Below are 6,396 nucleotides of genomic sequence, written 5' to 3' on the forward strand. Positions count from 1 at the left end.
TAGTGTCTCCAAAGCTCATAACATCAAGATCTAAGATTCACCTGTCCGAATGTTTTGTCTGTCTCAACTAGTGTCTCAAAGCTCATAACATCAAGATCTAAGATTCACTCTGTCCGAATGTTTTTGTCTGTCTCAACTAGTGTTCTCCAAAGCTCATAACATCAAGATCTAAGATTCACTCTGTCCGAATGTTTTGTCTGTCTCAACTAGTGTCTCCAAAGCTCATAACATCGAAGATCTAAGATTCACCTGTCCGAGATTGTTTTGTCTGTCTCACTAGTGTCTCCAAAGCTCATAACAGTCAAGATCTAAGATTCACCTGTCCGAATGTTTTGTCTGTCTCAGACTAGTGTCTCCAAAGCTCATAACATCAAGAGTCTAAGATTCACCTGTCCGAATGGTTTTGTCTGTCTTCAAAGCTAGTGTTCTCCAAAGCTCATAACATTCGAAGGATCTAAGATTCACCTTCTCAACTAGCGTCTCCAAAGCTCATAACATCAAGATCTAAGATTCACCTGTCCGAATGTTTTGTCTGTCTCAACTAGCGTCTCCAAAGCTCATAACATCAAGATCTAAGATTCACCTGTCCGAATGTTTTGTCTGTCTCAACTAGCGTCTCCAAAGCTCATAACATCAAGATCTAAGATTCACCTGTCCGAATGTTTTGTCTGTCTCAACTAGCGTCTCCAAAGCTCATAACATCAAGATCTAAGATTCACCTGTCCGAATGTTTTGTCTGTCTCAACTAGCGTCTCCAAAGCTCATAACATCAAGATCTAAGATTCACCTGTCCGAATGTTTTGTCTGTCTCAACTAGTGTCTCCAAAGCTCATAACATCAAGATCTAAGATTCACCTGTCCGAATGTTTTGTCTGTCTCAACTAGTGTCTCCAAAGCTCATAACATCAAGATCTAAGATTCACCTGTCCGAATGTTTTGTCTGTCTCAACTAGTGTCTCCAAAGCTCATAACATCAAGATCTAAGATTCACCTGTCCGAATGTTTTGTCTGTCTCAACTAGTGTCTCCAAAGCTCATAACATCAAGATCTAAGATTCACCTGTCCGAATGTTTTGTCTGTCTCAACTAGCGTCTCCAAAGCTCATAACATCAAGATCTAAGATTCACCTGTCCGAATGTTTTGTCTGTCTCAACTAGTGTCTCCAAAGCTCATAACATCAAGATCTAAGATTCACCTGTCCGAATGTTTTGTCTGTCTCAACTAGTGTCTCCAAAGCTCATAACATCAAGATCTAAGATTCACCTGTCCGAATGTTTTGTCTGTCTCAACTAGTGTCTCCAAAGCTCATAACATCAAGATCTAAGATTCACCTGTCCGAATGTTTTGTCTGTCTCAACTAGTGTCTCCAAAGCTCATAACATCAAGATCTAAGATTCACCTGTCCGAATGTTTTGTCTGTCTCAACTAGTGTCTCCAAAGCTCATAACATCAAGATCTAAGATTCACCTGTCCGAATGTTTTGTCCTGTCTCAACTAGCGTCTCCAAAGCTCATAACATCAAGATCTAAGATTCACCTGTCCGAATGTTTTGTCTGTCTCAACTAGCGTCTCCAAAGCTCATAACATCAAGATCTAAGATTCACCTGTCCGAATGTTTTGTCTGTCTCAACTAGCGTCTCCAAAGCTCATAACATCAAGATCTAAGATTCACCTGTCCGAATGTTTTGTCTGTCTCAACTAGCGTCTCCAAAGCTCATAACATCAAGATCTAAGATTCACCTGTCCGAATGTTTTGTCTGTCTCAACTAGCGTCTCCAAAGCTCATAACATCAAGATCTAAGATTCACCTGTCCGAATGTTTTGTCTGTCTCAACTAGTGTCTCCAAAGCTCATAACATCAAGATCTAAGATTCACCTGTCCGAATGTTTTGTCTGTCTCAACTAGTGTCTCCAAAGCTCATAACATCAAGATCTAAGATTCACCTGTCCGAATGTTTTGTCTGTCTCAACTAGTGTCTCCAAAGCTCATAACATCAAGATCTAAGATTCACCTGTCCGAATGTTTTGTCTGTCTCAACTAGTGTCTCCAAAGCTCATAACATCAAGATCTAAGATTCACCTGTCCGAATGTTTTGTCTGTCTCAACTAGCGTCTCCAAAGCTCATAACATCAAGATCTAAGATTCACCTGTCCGAATGTTTTGTCTGTCTCAACTAGCGTCTCCAAAGCTCATAACATCAAGATCTAAGATTCACCTGTCCGAATGTTTTGTCTGTCTCAACTAGTGTCTCCAAAGCTCATAACATCAAGATCTAAGATTCACCTGTCCGAATGTTTTGTCTGTCTCAACTAGTGTCTCCAAAGCTCATAACATCAAGATCTAAGATTCACCTGTCCGAATGTTTTGTCTGTCTCAACTAGTGTCTCCAAAGCTCATAACATCAAGATCTAAGATTCACCTGTCCGAATGTTTTGTCTGTCTCAACTAGTGTCTCCAAAGCTCATAACATCAAGATCTAAGATTCACCTGTCCGAATGTTTTGTCTGTCTCAACTAGTGTCTCCAAAGCTCATAACATCAAGATCTAAGATTCACCTGTCCGAATGTTTTGTCTGTCTCAACTAGTGTCTCCAAAGCTCATAACATCAAGATCTAAGATTCACCTGTCCGAATGTTTTGTCTGTCTCAACTAGTGTCTCCAAAGCTCATAACATCAAGATCTAAGATTCACCTGTCCGAATGTTTTGTCTGTCTCAACTAGTGTCTCCAAAGCTCATAACATCAAGATCTAAGATTCACCTGTCCGAATGTTTTGTCTGTCTCAACTAGTGTCTCCAAAGCTCATAACATCAAGATCTAAGATTCACCTGTCCGAATGTTTTGTCTGTCTCAACTAGTGTCTCCAAAGCTCATAACATCAAGATCTAAGATTCACCTGTCCGAATGTTTTGTCTGTCTCAACTAGTGTCTCCAAAGCTCATAACATCAAGATCTAAGATTCACCTGTCCGAATGTTTTGTCCGTCTCAACTAGTGTCTCCAAAGCTCATAACATCAAGATCTAAGATTCACCTGTCCGAATGTTTTGTCTGTCTCAACTAGCGTCTCCAAAGCTCATAACATCAAGATCTAAGATTCACCTGTCCGAATGTTTTGTCTGTCTCAACTAGCGTCTCCAAAGCTCATAACATCAAGATCTAAGATTCACCTGTCCGAATGTTTTGTCTGTCTCAACTAGCGTCTCCAAAGCTCATAACATCAAGATCTAAGATTCACCTGTCCGAATGTTTTGTCTGTCTCAACTAGCGTCTCCAAAGCTCATAACATCAAGATCTAAGATTCACCTGTCCGAATGTTTTGTCTGTCTCAACTAGCGTCTCCAAAGCTCATAACATCAAGATCTAAGATTCACCTGTCCGAATGTTTTGTCTGTCTCAACTAGCGTCTCCAAAGCTCATAACATCAAGATCTAAGATTCACCTGTCCGAATGTTTTGTCTGTCTCAACTAGCGTCTCCAAAGCTCATAACATCAAGATCTAAGATTCACCTGTCCGAATGTTTTGTCTGTCTCAACTAGCGTCTCCAAAGCTCATAACATCAAGATCTAAGATTCACCTGTCCGAATGTTTTGTCTGTCTCAACTAGTGTCTCCAAAGCTCATAACATCAAGATCTAAGATTCACCTGTCCGAATGTTTTGTCTGTCTCAACTAGTGTCTCCAAAGCTCATAACATCAAGATCTAAGATTCACCTGTCCGAATGTTTTGTCTGTCTCAACTAGTGTCTCCAAAGCTCATAACATCAAGATCTAAGATTCACCTGTCCGAATGTTTTGTCTGTCTCAACTAGTGTCTCCAAAGCTCATAACATCAAGATCTAAGATTCACCTGTCCGAATGTTTTGTCTGTCTCAACTAGTGTCTCCAAAGCTCATAACATCAAGATCTAAGATTCACCTGTCCGAATGTTTTGTCTGTCTCAACTAGTGTCTCCAAAGCTCATAACATCAAGATCTAAGATTCACCTGTCCGAATGTTTTGTCTGTCTCAACTAGTGTCTCCAAAGCTCATAACATCAAGATCTAAGATTCACCTGTCCGAATGTTTTGTCTGTCTCAACTAGTGTCTCCAAAGCTCATAACATCAAGATCTAAGATTCACCTGTCCGAATGTTTTGTCTGTCTCAACTAGTGTCTCCAAAGCTCATAACATCAAGATCTAAGATTCACCTGTCCGAATGTTTTGTCTGTCTCAACTAGTGTCTCCAAAGCTCATAACATCAAGATCTAAGATTCACCTGTCCGAATGTTTTGTCTGTCTCAACTAGTGTCTCCAAAGCTCATAACATCAAGATCTAAGATTCACCTGTCCGAATGTTTTGTCTGTCTCAACTAGTGTCTCCAAAGCTCATAACATCAAGATCTAAGATTCACCTGTCCGAATGTTTTGTCTGTCTCAACTAGTGTCTCCAAAGCTCATAACATCAAGATCTAAGATTCACCTGTCCGAATGTTTTGTCTGTCTCAACTAGTGTCTCCAAAGCTCATAACATCAAGATCTAAGATTCACCTGTCCGAATGTTTTGTCTGTCTCAACTAGTGTCTCCAAAGCTCATAACATCAAGATCTAAGATTCACCTGTCCGAATGTTTTGTCTGTCTCAACTAGTGTCTCCAAAGCTCATAACATCAAGATCTAAGATTCACCTGTCCGAATGTTTTGTCTGTCTCAACTAGTGTCTCCAAAGCTCATAACATCAAGATCTAAGATTCACCTGTCCGAATGTTTTGTCTGTCTCAACTAGTGTCTCCAAAGCTCATAACATCAAGATCTAAGATTCACCTGTCCGAATGTTTTGTCTGTCTCAACTAGCGTCTCCAAAGCTCATAACATCAAGATCTAAGATTCACCTGTCCGAATGTTTTGTCTGTCTCAACTAGTGTCTCCAAAGCTCATAACATCAAGATCTAAGATTCACCTGTCCGAATGTTTTGTCTGTCTCAACTAGTGTCTCCAAAGCTCATAACATCAAGATCTAAGATTCACCTGTCCGAATGTTTTGTCTGTCTCAACTAGCGTCTCCAAAGCTCATAACATCAAGATCTAAGATTCACCTGTCCCGAATGTTTTGTCTGTCTCAACTAGCGTCTCCAAAGCTCATAACATCAAGATCTAAGATTCACCTGTCCGAATGTTTTGTCTGTCTCAACTAGCGTCTCCAAAGCTCATAACATCAAGATCTAAGATTCACCTGTCCGAATGTTTTGTCTGTCTCAACTAGCGTCTCCAAAGCTCATAACATCAAGATCTAAGATTCACCTGTCCGAATGTTTTGTCTGTCTCAACTAGCGTCTCCAAAGCTCATAACATCAAGATCTAAGATTCACCTGTCCGAATGTTTTGTCTGTCTCAACTAGTGTCTCCAAAGCTCATAACATCAAGATCTAAGATTCACCTGTCCGAATGTTTTGTCTGTCTCAACTAGTGTCTCCAAAGCTCATAACATCAAGATCTAAGATTCACCTGTCCGAATGTTTTGTCTGTCTCAACTAGTGTCTCCAAAGCTCATAACATCAAGATCTAAGATTCACCTGTCCGAATGTTTTGTCTGTCTCAACTAGTGTCTCCAAAGCTCATAACATCAAGATCTAAGATTCACCTGTCCGAATGTTTTGTCTGTCTCAACTAGTGTCTCCAAAGCTCATAACATCAAGATCTAAGATTCACCTGTCCGAATGTTTTGTCTGTCTCAACTAGTGTCTCCAAAGCTCATAACATCAAGATCTAAGATTCACCTGTCCGAATGTTTTGTCTGTCTCAACTAGTGTCTCAAAGCTCATAACATCAAGATCTAAGATTCACCTGTCCGAATGTTTTGTCTGTCTCAACTAGTGTCTCCAAAGCTCATAACATCAAGATCTAAGATTCACCTGTCCGAATGTTTTGTCTGTCTCAACTAGTGTCTCCAAAGCTCATAACATCAAGATCTAAGATTCACCTGTCCGAATGTTTTGTCTGTCTCAACTAGTGTCTCCAAAGCTCATAACATCAAGATCTAAGATTCACCTGTCCGAATGTTTTGTCTGTCTCAACTAGTGTCTCCAAAGCTCATAACATCAAGATCTAAGATTCACCTGTCCGAATGTTTTGTCTGTCTCAACTAGTGTCTCCAAAGCTCATAACATCAAGATCTAAGATTCACCTGTCCGAATGTTTTGTCTGTCTCAACTAGTGTCTCCAAGCTCATAACATCAAGATCTAAGATTCACCTGTCCGAATGTTTTGTCTGTCTCAACTAGTGTCTCCAAAGCTCATAACATCAAGATCTAAGATTCACCTGTCCGAATGTTTTGTCTGTCTCAACTAGTGTCTCCAAAGCTCATAACATCAAGATCTAAGATTCACCTGTCCGAATGTTTTGTCTGTCTCAACTAGTGT

Source organism: Coregonus lavaretus, assembly GCF_964263955.1.
Source record: "Coregonus lavaretus genome assembly, chromosome: 1".
Taxonomy (NCBI): domain Eukaryota; kingdom Metazoa; phylum Chordata; class Actinopteri; order Salmoniformes; family Salmonidae; genus Coregonus; species Coregonus lavaretus.